Source organism: Eleutherodactylus coqui, chromosome 11 (assembly GCF_035609145.1).
Source record: "Eleutherodactylus coqui strain aEleCoq1 chromosome 11, aEleCoq1.hap1, whole genome shotgun sequence".
NCBI lineage: Eukaryota > Metazoa > Chordata > Amphibia > Anura > Eleutherodactylidae > Eleutherodactylus > Eleutherodactylus coqui.
Window position 1 is genome coordinate 53324504 of NC_089847.1, and position 12826 is coordinate 53337329.

Here is a 12826-nt window from a genome sequence, read left to right on the forward strand (position 1 = left end):
TTTCCCCAAAGGTAACGCTGCAGTGATTCCTGGGGACAAAGCGCTGTTTGGAGGTGAAATGCAGTAAAACATTACCTGGTGTTGTAAACAGTACATAGGCAAGAGGATAGCAAAGTGGCATGCTTCTTAGCATTTAGCAGGAAGCACTTCTTCTTGAGATGGACTTTGCCAAAGATGGCGACAGTCTTGGGAAATAGCTTCGTAGAAAACGAGAAAAACACTCCCCGTCGGGGAATCGAACCCCAGTCTCCCGCGTGACAGGTGGGGATATTCACCACTATACTAACGAGGAAGAAGCTGATGAAAGCATGGCAGTATTCGGGCGGACCCATTTACTCTTGGGACCGATAGAATTTTGCCCATTTACACATACGCAGATGTTCTGCCAAAAGAAAAATAGCTTCCACAGATGATATCTTGAGTCATCTAACTGCAAAGTCCAGCTAAAGAAATCTCAAGTCTGACAAATCAGACTTTTTCTCTTTCCCCAAAGGTAAAGCTGCAGTGATTCCTGGGACAAAGCGCTGTTTGGAGGTGAAATGCAGAAAAACATAACCTGGTGTTGTAAACAGTACATAGGCAAGAGGATAGCAAAGTGGCATGCTTCTTAGCATTTAGCAGGAAGCACTTCTTCTTGAGATGGACTTTGCCAAAGATGGCGACAGTCTTGGGAAATAGCTTTGTAGAAAATGAGAAAAGCACTCCCCGTCGGGGAATCGAACCCCGGTCTCCCGCGTGACAGGCGGGGATACTCACCACTATACTAACGAGGAAGAAGGTGATGAAAGAATGGCAGTATTCGGGCAGACCCATTTACTCTTGGGACCGATAGAATTTTGCCCATTTACACATACGCAGATGTTCTGCCAAAAGAAAAATAGCTTCCACAGATGATATCTTGAGTCATCTAACTGCAAATTCCAGCTAAAGAAATCTCAAGTCTGACAAATCAGACTTTTTCTCTTTCCCCAAAGGTAAAGCTGCAGTGATTCCTGGGGACAAAGCGCTGTTTGGAGGTGAAATGCAGAAAAACATAACCTGGTGTTGTAAACAGTACATAGGCAAGAGGATAGCAAAGTGGCATGCTTCTTAGCATTTAGCAGGAAGCACTTCTTCTTGAGATGGACTTTGCCAAAGATGGCGACAGTCTTGGGAAATAGCTTTGTAGAAAACGAGAAAAGCACTCCCCGTCGGGGAATCGAACCCCGGTCTCCCGCGTGACAGGCGGGGATACTCACCACTATACTAACGAGGAAGAAGGTGATGAAAGAATGGCAGTATTCGGGCAGACCCATTTACTCTTGGGACCGATAGAATTTTGCCCATTTACACATACGCAGATGTTCTGCCAAAAGAAAAATAGCTTCCACAGATGATATCTTGAGTCATCTAACTGCAAAGTCCAGCTAAAGAAATCTCAAGTCTGACAAATCAGACTTTTTCTCTTTCCCCAAAGGTAAAGCTGCAGTGATTCCTGGGGACAAAGCGCTGTTTGGAGGTGAAATGCAGAAAAACATAACCTGGTGTTGTAAACAGTACATAGGCAAGAGGATAGCAAAGTGGCATGCTTCTTAGCATTTAGCAGGAAGCACTTCTTCTTGAGATGGACTTTGCCAAAGATGGCGACAGTCTTGGGAAATAGCTTTGTAGAAAACGAGAAAAGCACTCCCCGTCGGGGAATCGAACCCCGGTCTCCCGCGTGACAGGCGGGGATACTCACCACTATACTAACGAGGAAGAAGGTGATGAAAGAATGGCAGTATTCGGGCAGACCCATTTACTCTTGGGACCGATAGAATTTTGCCCATTTACACATACGCAGATGTTCTGCCAAAAGAAAAATAGCTTCCACAGATGATATCTTGAGTCATCTAACTGCAAAGTCCAGCTAAAGAAATCTCAAGTCTGACAAATCAGACTTTTTCTCTTTCCCCAAAGGTAAAGCTGCAGTGATTCCTGGGGACAAAGCGCTGTTTGGAGGTGAAATGCAGAAAAACATAACCTGGTGTTGTAAACAGTACATAGGCAAGAGGATAGCAAAGTGGCATGCTTCTTAGCATTTAGCAGGAAGCACTTCTTCTTGAGATGGACTTTGCCAAAGATGGCGACAGTCTTGGGAAATAGCTTCGTAGAAAACGAGAAAAGCACTCCCCGTCGGGGAATCGAACCCCGGTCTCCCGCGTGACAGGCGGGGATACTCACCACTATACTAACGAGGAAGAAGGTGATGAAAGAATGGCAGTATTCGGGCAGACCCATTTACTCTTGGGACCGATAGAATTTTGCCCATTTACACATACGCAGATGTTCTGCCAAAAGAAAAATAGCTTCCACAGATGATATCTTGAGTCATCTAACTGCAAAGTCCAGCTAAAGAAATCTCAAGTCTGACAAATCAGACTTTTTCTCTTTCCCCAAAGGTAAAGCTGCAGTGATTCCTGGGACAAAGCGCTGTTTGGAGGTGAAATGCAGAAAAACATAACCTGGTGTTGTAAACAGTACATAGGCAAGAGGATAGCAAAGTGGCATGCTTCTTAGCATTTAGCAGGAAGCACTTCTTCTTGAGATGGACTTTGCCAAAGATGGCGACAGTCTTGGGAAATAGCTTTGTAGAAAACGAGAAAAGCACTCCCCGTCGGGGAATCGAACCCCGGTCTCCCGCGTGACAGGCGGGGATACTCACCACTATACTAACGAGGAAGAAGGTGATGAAAGAATGGCAGTATTCGGGCAGACCCATTTACTCTTGGGACCGATAGAATTTTGCCCATTTACACATACGCAGATGTTCTGCCAAAAGAAAAATAGCTTCCACAGATGATATCTTGAGTCATCTAACTGCAAATTCCAGCTAAAGAAATCTCAAGTCTGACAAATCAGACTTTTTCTCTTTCCCCAAAGGTAAAGCTGCAGTGATTCCTGGGGACAAAGCGCTGTTTGGAGGTGAAATGCAGAAAAACATAACCTGGTGTTGTAAACAGTACATAGGCAAGAGGATAGCAAAGTGGCATGCTTCTTAGCATTTAGCAGGAAGCACTTCTTCTTGAGATGGACTTTGCCAAAGATGGCGACAGTCTTGGGAAATAGCTTCGTAGAAAACGAGAAAAGCACTCCCCGTCGGGGAATCGAACCCCGGTCTCCCGCGTGACAGGCAGGGATACTCACCACTATACTAGCGAGGAAGAAGCTGATGAAAGCATGGCAGTATTTGGGCAGACCCATTTACTCTTGGGACCGATAGAATTTTGCCCATTTACACATACGCAGATGTTCTGCCAAAAGAAAAATAGCTTCCACAGATGATATCTTGAGTCATCTAACTGCAAAGTCCAGCTAAAGAAATCTCAAGTCTGACAAATCAGACTTTTTCCTTTTCCCCAAAGGTAAAGCTGCAGTGATTCCTGGGGACAAAGCGCTGTTTGGAGGTGAAATGGAGAAAAACATAACCTGGTGTTGTAAATAGTACATAGGCAAGAGGATAGCAAAGTGGCATGCTTCTTAGCATTTAGCAGGAAGCACTTCTTCTTGAGATGGACTTTGCCAAAGATGGCGACAGTCTTGGGAAATAGCTTCGTAGAAAACGAGAAAAGCACTCCCCGTCGGGGAATCGAACCCCGGTCTCCCGCGTGACAGGCAGGGATACTCACCACTATACTAGCGAGGAAGAAGCTGATGAAAGCATGGCAGTATTCGGGCAGACCCATTTACTCTTGGGACCGATAGAATTTTGCCCATTTACACATACGCAGATGTTCTGCCAAAAGAAAAATAGCTTCCACAGATGATATCTTGAGTCATCTAACTGCAAAGTCCAGCTAAAGAAATCTCAAGTCTGACAAATCAGACTTTTTCCTTTTCCCCAAAGGTAAAGCTGCAGTGATTCCTGGGGACAAAGCGCTGTTTGGAGGTGAAATGGAGAAAAACATAACCTGGTGTTGTAAATAGTACATAGGCAAGAGGATAGCAAAGTGGCATGCTTCTTAGCATTTAGCAGGAAGCACTTCTTCTTGAGATGGACTTTGCCAAAGATGGCGACAGTCTTGGGAAATAGCTTCGTAGAAAATGAGAAAAGCACTCCCCGTCGGGGAATCGAACCCCGGTCTCCCGCGTGACAGGCGGGGATACTCACCACTATACTAACGAGGAAGAAGCTGATGAAAGCATGGCAGTATTCGGGCGGACCCATTTACTCTTGGGACCGATAGAATTTTGCCCATTTACACATACGCAGATGTTCTGCCAAAAGAAAAATAGCTTCCACAGATGATATCTTGAGTCATCTAACTGCAAAGTCCAGCTAAAGAAATCTCAAGTCTGACAAATCAGACTTTTTCTCTTTCCCCAAAGGTAACGCTGCAGTGATTCCTGGGGACAAAGCGCTGTTTGGAGGTGAAATGCAGAAAAACATAACCTGGTGTTGTAAATAGTACATAGGCAAGAGGATAGCAAAGTGGCATGCTTCTTAGCATTTAGCAGGAAGCACTTCTTCTTGAGATGGACTTTGTCAAAGATGGCGACAGTCTTGGGAAATAGCTTTGTAGAAAACGAGAAAAGCACTCCCCGTCGGGGAATCGAACCCCGGTCTCCCGCGTGACAGGCGGGGATACTCACCACTATACTAACGAGGAAGAAGCTGATGAAAGCATGGCAGTATTCGGGCAGACCCATTTACTCTTGGGACCGATAGAATTTTGCCCATTTACACATACGCAGATGTTCTGCCAAAAGAAAAATAGCTTCCACAGATGATATCTTGAGTCATCTAACTGCAAATTCCAGCTAAAGAAATCTCAAGTCTGACAAATCAGACTTTTTCTCTTTCCCCAAAGGTAAAGCTGCAGTGATTCCTGGGGACAAAGCGCTGTTTGGAGGTGAAATGCAGAAAAACATAACCTGGTGTTGTAAATAGTACATAGGCAAGAGGATAGCAAAGTGGCATGCTTCTTAGCATTTAGCAGGAAGCACTTCTTCTTGAGATGGACTTTGTCAAAGATGGCGACACTCTTGGGAAATAGCTTCGTAGAAAACGAGAAAAGCACTCCCCGTCGGGGAATCGAACCCCGGTCTCCCGCGTGACAGGTGGGGATACTCACCACTATACTAACGAGGAAGAAGCTGATGAAAGCATGGCAGTATTCGGGCAGACCCATTTACTCTTGGGACCGATAGAATTTTGCCCATTTACACATACGCAGATGTTCTGCCAAAAGAAAAATAGCTTCCACAGATGATATCTTGAGTCATCTAACTGCAAAGTCCAGCTAAAGAAATCTCAAGTCTGACAAATCAGACTTTTTCCTTTTCCCCAAAGGTAAAGCTGCAGTGATTCCTGGGGACAAAGCGCTGTTTGGAGGTGAAATGGAGAAAAACATAACCTGGTGTTGTAAACAGTACATAGGCAAGAGGATAGCAAAGTGGCATGCTTCTTAGCATTTAGGAGGAAGCACTTCTACTTGAGATGGACTTTGCCAAAGATGGCGACAGTCTTGGGAAATAGCTTTGTAGAAAACGAGAAAAGCACTCCCCGTCGGGGAATCGAACCCCGGTCTCCCGCGTGACAGGCGGGGATACTCACCACTATACTAACGAGGAAGAAGCTGATGAAAGCATGGCAGTATTCGGGCAGACCCATTTACTCTTGGGACCGATAGAATTTTGCCCATTTACACATACGCAGATGTTCTGCCAAAAGAAAAATAGCTTCCACAGATGATATCTTGAGTCATCTAACTGCAAAGTCCAGCTAAAGAAATCTCAAGTCTGACAAATCAGACTTTTTCTCTTTCCCCAAAGGTAACGCTGCAGTGATTCCTGGGGACAAAGCGCTGTTTGGAGGTGAAATGCAGTAAAACATTACCTGGTGTTGTAAACAGTACATAGGCAAGAGGATAGCAAAGTGGCATGCTTCTTAGCATTTAGCAGGTAGCACTTCTTCTTGAGATGGACTTTGCCAAAGATGGCGACAGTCTTGGGAAATAGCTTCGTAGAAAACGAGAAAAGCACTCCCCGTCGGGGAATCGAACCCCAGTCTCCCGCGTGACAGGTGGGGATATTCACCACTATACTAACGAGGAAGAAGCTGATGAAAGCATGGCAGTATTCGGGCGGACCCATTTACTCTTGGGACCGATAGAATTTTGCCCATTTACACATACGCAGATGTTCTGCCAAAAGAAAAATAGCTTCCACAGATGATATCTTGAGTCATCTAACTGCAAAGTCCAGCTAAAGAAATCTCAAGTCTGACAAATCAGACTTTTTCCTTTTCCCCAAAGGTAAAGCTGCAGTGATTCCTGGGGACAAAGCACTGTTTGGAGGTGAAATGGAGAAAAACATAACCTGGTGTTGTAAACAGTACATAGGCAAGAGGATAGCAAAGTGGCATGCTTCTTAGCATTTAGGAGGAAGCACTTCTTCTTGAGATGGACTTTGCCAAAGATGGCGACAGTCTTGGGAAATAGCTTTGTAGAAAACGAGAAAAGCACTCCCCGTCGGGGAATCGAACACCGGTCTCCCGCGTGACAGGCGGGGATACTCACCACTATACTAACGAGGAAGAAGCTGATGAAAGCATGGCAGTATTTGGGCAGACCCATTTACTCTTGGGACCGATAGAATTTTGCCCATTTACACATACGCAGATGTTCTGCCAAAAGAAAAATAGCTTCCACAGATGATATCTTGAGTCATCTAACTGCAAAGTCCAGCTAAAGAAATCTCAAGTCTGACAAATCAGACTTTTTCCTTTTCCCCAAAGGTAAAGCTGCAGTGATTCCTGGGGACAAAGCGCTGTTTGGAGGTGAAATGGAGAAAAACATAACCTGGTGTTGTAAATAGTACATAGGCAAGAGGATAGCAAAGTGGCATGCTTCTTAGCATTTAGCAGGAAGCACTTCTTCTTGAGATGGACTTTGCCAAAGATGGCGACAGTCTTGGGAAATAGCTTCGTAGAAAATGAGAAAAGCACTCCCCGTCGGGGAATCGAACCCCGGTCTCCCGCGTGACAGGCGGGGATACTCACCACTATACTAACGAGGAAGAAGGTGATGAAAGAATGGCAGTATTCGGGCAGACCCATTTACTCTTGGGACCGATAGAATTTTGCCCATTTACACATACGCAGATGTTCTGCCAAAAGAAAAATAGCTTCCACAGATGATATCTTGAGTCATCTAACTGCAAATTCCAGCTAAAGAAATCTCAAGTCTGACAAATCAGACTTTTTCTCTTTCCCCAAAGGTAAAGCTGCAGTGATTCCTGGGGACAAAGCGCTGTTTGGAGGTGAAATGCAGAAAAACATAACCTGGTGTTGTAAACAGTACATAGGCAAGAGGATAGCAAAGTGGCATGCTTCTTAGCATTTAGCAGGAAGCACTTCTTCTTGAGATGGACTTTGCCAAAGATGGCGACAGTCTTGGGAAATAGCTTCGTAGAAAACGAGAAAAGCACTCCCCGTCGGGGAATCGAACCCCGGTCTCCCGCGTGACAGGCAGGGATACTCACCACTATACTAGCGAGGAAGAAGCTGATGAAAGCATGGCAGTATTCGGGCAGACCCATTTACTCTTGGGACCGATAGAATTTTGCCCATTTACACATACGCAGATGTTCTGCCAAAAGAAAAATAGCTTCCACAGATGATATCTTGAGTCATCTAACTGCAAAGTCCAGCTAAAGAAATCTCAAGTCTGACAAATCAGACTTTTTCCTTTTCCCCAAAGGTAAAGCTGCAGTGATTCCTGGGGACAAAGCGCTGTTTGGAGGTGAAATGGAGAAAAACATAACCTGGTGTTGTAAATAGTACATAGGCAAGAGGATAGCAAAGTGGCATGCTTCTTAGCATTTAGCAGGAAGCACTTCTTCTTGAGATGGACTTTGCCAAAGATGGCGACAGTCTTGGGAAATAGCTTCGTAGAAAATGAGAAAAGCACTCCCCGTCGGGGAATCGAACCCCGGTCTCCCGCGTGACAGGCGGGGATACTCACCACTATACTAACGAGGAAGAAGCTGATGAAAGCATGGCAGTATTCGGGCGGACCCATTTACTCTTGGGACCGATAGAATTTTGCCCATTTACACATACGCAGATGTTCTGCCAAAAGAAAAATAGCTTCCACAGATGATATCTTGAGTCATCTAACTGCAAAGTCCAGCTAAAGAAATCTCAAGTCTGACAAATCAGACTTTTTCTCTTTCCCCAAAGGTAACGCTGCAGTGATTCCTGGGGACAAAGCGCTGTTTGGAGGTGAAATGCAGAAAAACATAACCTGGTGTTGTAAATAGTACATAGGCAAGAGGATAGCAAAGTGGCATGCTTCTTAGCATTTAGCAGGAAGCACTTCTTCTTGAGATGGACTTTGTCAAAGATGGCGACAGTCTTGGGAAATAGCTTTGTAGAAAACGAGAAAAGCACTCCCCGTCGGGGAATCGAACCCCGGTCTCCCGCGTGACAGGCGGGGATACTCACCACTATACTAACGAGGAAGAAGCTGATGAAAGCATGGCAGTATTCGGGCAGACCCATTTACTCTTGGGACCGATAGAATTTTGCCCATTTACACATACGCAGATGTTCTGCCAAAAGAAAAATAGCTTCCACAGATGATATCTTGAGTCATCTAACTGCAAATTCCAGCTAAAGAAATCTCAAGTCTGACAAATCAGACTTTTTCTCTTTCCCCAAAGGTAAAGCTGCAGTGATTCCTGGGGACAAAGCGCTGTTTGGAGGTGAAATGCAGAAAAACATAACCTGGTGTTGTAAATAGTACATAGGCAAGAGGATAGCAAAGTGGCATGCTTCTTAGCATTTAGCAGGAAGCACTTCTTCTTGAGATGGACTTTGTCAAAGATGGCGACAGTCTTGGGAAATAGCTTCGTAGAAAACGAGAAAAGCACTCCCCGTCGGGGAATCGAACCCCGGTCTCCCGCGTGACAGGTGGGGATACTCACCACTATACTAACGAGGAAGAAGCTGATGAAAGCATGGCAGTATTCGGGCAGACCCATTTACTCTTGGGACCGATAGAATTTTGCCCATTTACACATACGCAGATGTTCTGCCAAAAGAAAAATAGCTTCCACAGATGATATCTTGAGTCATCTAACTGCAAAGTCCAGCTAAAGAAATCTCAAGTCTGACAAATCAGACTTTTTCTCTTTCCCCAAAGGTAACGCTGCAGTGATTCCTGGGGACAAAGCGCTGTTTGGAGGTGAAATGCAGTAAAACATTACCTGGTGTTGTAAACAGTACATAGGCAAGAGGATAGCAAAGTGGCATGCTTCTTAGCATTTAGCAGGTAGCACTTCTTCTTGAGATGGACTTTGCCAAAGATGGCGACAGTCTTGGGAAATAGCTTCGTAGAAAACGAGAAAAGCACTCCCCGTCGGGGAATCGAACCCCAGTCTCCCGCGTGACAGGTGGGGATATTCACCACTATACTAACGAGGAAGAAGCTGATGAAAGCATGGCAGTATTCGGGCGGACCCATTTACTCTTGGGACCGATAGAATTTTGCCCATTTACACATACGCAGATGTTCTGCCAAAAGAAAAATAGCTTCCACAGATGATATCTTGAGTCATCTAACTGCAAAGTCCAGCTAAAGAAATCTCAAGTCTGACAAATCAGACTTTTTCCTTTTCCCCAAAGGTAAAGCTGCAGTGATTCCTGGGGACAAAGCGCTGTTTGGAGGTGAAATGGAGAAAAACATAACCTGGTGTTGTAAACAGTACATAGGCAAGAGGATAGCAAAGTGGCATGCTTCTTAGCATTTAGGAGGAAGCACTTCTTCTTGAGATGGACTTTGCCAAAGATGGCGACAGTCTTGGGAAATAGCTTTGTAGAAAACGAGAAAAGCACTCCCCGTCGGGGAATCGAACCCCGGTCTCCCGCGTGACAGGCGGGGATACTCACCACTATACTAACGAGGAAGAAGCTGATGAAAGCATGGCAGTATTCGGGCAGACCCATTTACTCTTGGGACCGATAGAATTTTGCCCATTTACACATACGCAGATGTTCTGCCAAAAGAAAAATAGCTTCCACAGATGATATCTTGAGTCATCTAACTGCAAAGTCCAGCTAAAGAAATCTCAAGTCTGACAAATCAGACTTTTTCTCTTTCCCCAAAGGTAACGCTGCAGTGATTCCTGGGGACAAAGCGCTGTTTGGAGGTGAAATGCAGTAAAACATTACCTGGTGTTGTAAACAGTACATAGGCAAGAGGATAGCAAAGTGGCATGCTTCTTAGCATTTAGCAGGTAGCACTTCTTCTTGAGATGGACTTTGCCAAAGATGGCGACAGTCTTGGGAAATAGCTTCGTAGAAAACGAGAAAAGCACTCCCCGTCGGGGAATCGAACCCCAGTCTCCCGCGTGACAGGTGGGGATATTCACCACTATACTAACGAGGAAGAAGCTGATGAAAGCATGGCAGTATTCGGGCGGACCCATTTACTCTTGGGACCGATAGAATTTTGCCCATTTACACATACGCAGATGTTCTGCCAAAAGAAAAATAGCTTCCACAGATGATATCTTGAGTCATCTAACTGCAAAGTCCAGCTAAAGAAATCTCAAGTCTGACAAATCAGACTTTTTCTCTTTCCCCAAAGGTAAAGCTGCAGTGATTCCTGGGGACAAAGCGCTGTTTGGAGGTGAAATGCAGAAAAACATAACCTGGTGTTGTAAATAGTACATAGGCAAGAGGATAGCAAAGTGGCATGCTTCTTAGCATTTAGCAGGAAGCACTTCTTCTTGAGATGGACTTTGTCAAAGATGGCGACAGTCTTGGGAAATAGCTTCGTAGAAAACGAGAAAAGCACTCCCCGTCGGGGAATCGAACCCCGGTCTCCCGCGTGACAGGTGGGGATACTCACCACTATACTAACGAGGAAGAAGCTGATGAAAGCATGGCAGTATTCGGGCAGACCCATTTACTCTTGGGACCGATAGAATTTTGCCCATTTACACATACGCAGATGTTCTGCCAAAAGAAAAATAGCTTCCACAGATGATATCTTGAGTCATCTAACTGCAAATTCCAGCTAAAGAAATCTCAAGTCTGACAAATCAGACTTTTTCTCTTTCCCCAAAGGTAAAGCTGCAGTGATTCCTGGGGACAAAGCGCTGTTTGGAGGTGAAATGCAGAAAAACATAACCTGGTGTTGTAAATAGTACATAGGCAAGAGGATAGCAAAGTGGCATGCTTCTTAGCATTTAGCAGGAATCACTTCTTCTTGAGATGGACTTTGTCAAAGATGGCGACAGTCTTGGGAAATAGCTTCGTAGAAAACGAGAAAAGCACTCCCCGTCGGGGAATCGAACCCCGGTCTCCCGCGTGACAGGCGGGGATACTCACCACTATACTAACGAGGAAGAAGCTGATGAAAGCATGGGGGATACTCACCACTATACTAACGAGGAAGAAGCTGCCAAAAGAGAAATAGCTTCGTAGAAAACGAGAAAAGCACTCCCCGTCGGGGAATCGAACCCCGGTCTCCCGCGTGACAGGCGGGGATACTCACCACTATACTAACGAGGAAGAAGCTGATGAAAGCATGGCAGTATTCGGGCGGACCCATTTACTCTTGGGACCGATAGAATTTTGCCCATTTACACATACGCAGATGTTCTGCCAAAAGAAAAATAGCTTCCACAGATGATATCTTGAGTCATCTAACTGCAAAGTCCAGCTAAAGAAATCTCAAGTCTGACAAATCAGACTTTTTCTCTTTCCCCAAAGGTAAAGCTGCAGTGATTCCTGGGGACAAAGCGCTGTTTGGAGGTGAAATGCAGAAAAACATAACCTGGTGTTGTAAATAGTACATAGGCAAGAGGATAGCAAAGTGGCATGCTTCTTAGCATTTAGCAGGAAGCACTTCTTCTTGAGATGGACTTTGTCAAAGATGGCGACAGTCTTGGGAAATAGCTTCGTAGAAAACGAGAAAAGCACTCCCCGTCGGGGAATCGAACCCCGGTCTCCCGCGTGACAGGTGGGGATACTCACCACTATACTAACGAGGAAGAAGCTGATGAAAGCATGGCAGTATTCGGGCAGACCCATTTACTCTTGGGACCGATAGAATTTTGCCCATTTACACATACGCAGATGTTCTGCCAAAAGAAAAATAGCTTCCACAGATGATATCTTGAGTCATCTAACTGCAAAGTCCAGCTAAAGAAATCTCAAGTCTGACAAATCAGACTTTTTCCTTTTCCCCAAAGGTAAAGCTGCAGTGATTCCTGGGGACAAAGCGCTGTTTGGAGGTGAAATGGAGAAAAACATAACCTGGTGTTGTAAACAGTACATAGGCAAGAGGATAGCAAAGTGGCATGCTTCTTAGCATTTAGCAGGAAGCACTTCTTCTTGAGATGGACTTTGCCAAAGATGGCGACAGTCTTGGGAAATAGCTTCGTAGAAAACGAGAAAAGCACTCCCCGTCGGGGAATCGAACCCCGGTCTCCCGCGTGACAGGCAGGGATACTCACCACTATACTAGCGAGGAAGAAGCTGATGAAAGCATGGCAGTATTCGGGCAGACCCATTTACTCTTGGGACCGATAGAATTTTGCCCATTTACACATACGCAGATGTTCTGCCAAAAGAAAAATAGCTTCCACAGATGATATCTTGAGTCATCTAACTGCAAAGTCCAGCTAAAGAAATCTCAAGTCTGACATATCAGACTTTTTCCTTTTCCCCAAAGGTAAAGCTGCAGTGATTCCTGGGGACAAAGCGCTGTTTGGAGGTGAAATGGAGAAAAACATAACCTGGTGTTGTAAACAGTACATAGGCAAGAGGATAGCAAAGTGGCATGCTTCTTAG

The 12826-nt window shown here is 45.1% G+C and overlaps 14 non-coding genes across 14 annotated transcripts; all 14 read right to left on the reverse strand.

The window, feature by feature from the left end:
* Positions 1–701: 701 nt before the first annotated feature.
* On the reverse strand, positions 702–773 carry TRNAD-GUC (transfer RNA aspartic acid (anticodon GUC)). The gene has a single exon. It is a non-coding gene; the product is annotated as a tRNA-Asp (tRNA).
* A 410-nt stretch (positions 774–1183) lies between these two features.
* Positions 1184–1255, reverse strand: TRNAD-GUC (transfer RNA aspartic acid (anticodon GUC)). The gene has a single exon. It is a non-coding gene; the product is annotated as a tRNA-Asp (tRNA).
* Positions 1256–1665: 410 nt separating this feature from the next.
* TRNAD-GUC (transfer RNA aspartic acid (anticodon GUC)) lies at positions 1666–1737 on the reverse strand. The gene has a single exon. It is a non-coding gene; the product is annotated as a tRNA-Asp (tRNA).
* A 410-nt stretch (positions 1738–2147) lies between these two features.
* On the reverse strand, positions 2148–2219 carry TRNAD-GUC (transfer RNA aspartic acid (anticodon GUC)). Its single transcript has one exon. It is a non-coding gene; the product is annotated as a tRNA-Asp (tRNA).
* Positions 2220–2628: 409 nt separating this feature from the next.
* Positions 2629–2700, reverse strand: TRNAD-GUC (transfer RNA aspartic acid (anticodon GUC)). The gene has a single exon. It is a non-coding gene; the product is annotated as a tRNA-Asp (tRNA).
* A 1374-nt stretch (positions 2701–4074) lies between these two features.
* On the reverse strand, positions 4075–4146 carry TRNAD-GUC (transfer RNA aspartic acid (anticodon GUC)). Its single transcript has one exon. It is a non-coding gene; the product is annotated as a tRNA-Asp (tRNA).
* Positions 4147–4556: 410 nt separating this feature from the next.
* Positions 4557–4628, reverse strand: TRNAD-GUC (transfer RNA aspartic acid (anticodon GUC)). The gene has a single exon. It is a non-coding gene; the product is annotated as a tRNA-Asp (tRNA).
* An 892-nt stretch (positions 4629–5520) lies between these two features.
* TRNAD-GUC (transfer RNA aspartic acid (anticodon GUC)) lies at positions 5521–5592 on the reverse strand. Its single transcript has one exon. It is a non-coding gene; the product is annotated as a tRNA-Asp (tRNA).
* Positions 5593–6966: 1374 nt separating this feature from the next.
* On the reverse strand, positions 6967–7038 carry TRNAD-GUC (transfer RNA aspartic acid (anticodon GUC)). Its single transcript has one exon. It is a non-coding gene; the product is annotated as a tRNA-Asp (tRNA).
* An 892-nt stretch (positions 7039–7930) lies between these two features.
* On the reverse strand, positions 7931–8002 carry TRNAD-GUC (transfer RNA aspartic acid (anticodon GUC)). Its single transcript has one exon. It is a non-coding gene; the product is annotated as a tRNA-Asp (tRNA).
* Positions 8003–8412: 410 nt separating this feature from the next.
* On the reverse strand, positions 8413–8484 carry TRNAD-GUC (transfer RNA aspartic acid (anticodon GUC)). The gene has a single exon. It is a non-coding gene; the product is annotated as a tRNA-Asp (tRNA).
* Positions 8485–9858: 1374 nt separating this feature from the next.
* Positions 9859–9930, reverse strand: TRNAD-GUC (transfer RNA aspartic acid (anticodon GUC)). Its single transcript has one exon. It is a non-coding gene; the product is annotated as a tRNA-Asp (tRNA).
* A 1374-nt stretch (positions 9931–11304) lies between these two features.
* On the reverse strand, positions 11305–11376 carry TRNAD-GUC (transfer RNA aspartic acid (anticodon GUC)). Its single transcript has one exon. It is a non-coding gene; the product is annotated as a tRNA-Asp (tRNA).
* Positions 11377–11470: 94 nt separating this feature from the next.
* Positions 11471–11542, reverse strand: TRNAD-GUC (transfer RNA aspartic acid (anticodon GUC)). Its single transcript has one exon. It is a non-coding gene; the product is annotated as a tRNA-Asp (tRNA).
* Between the last annotated feature and the right edge of the window lie 1284 nt (positions 11543–12826).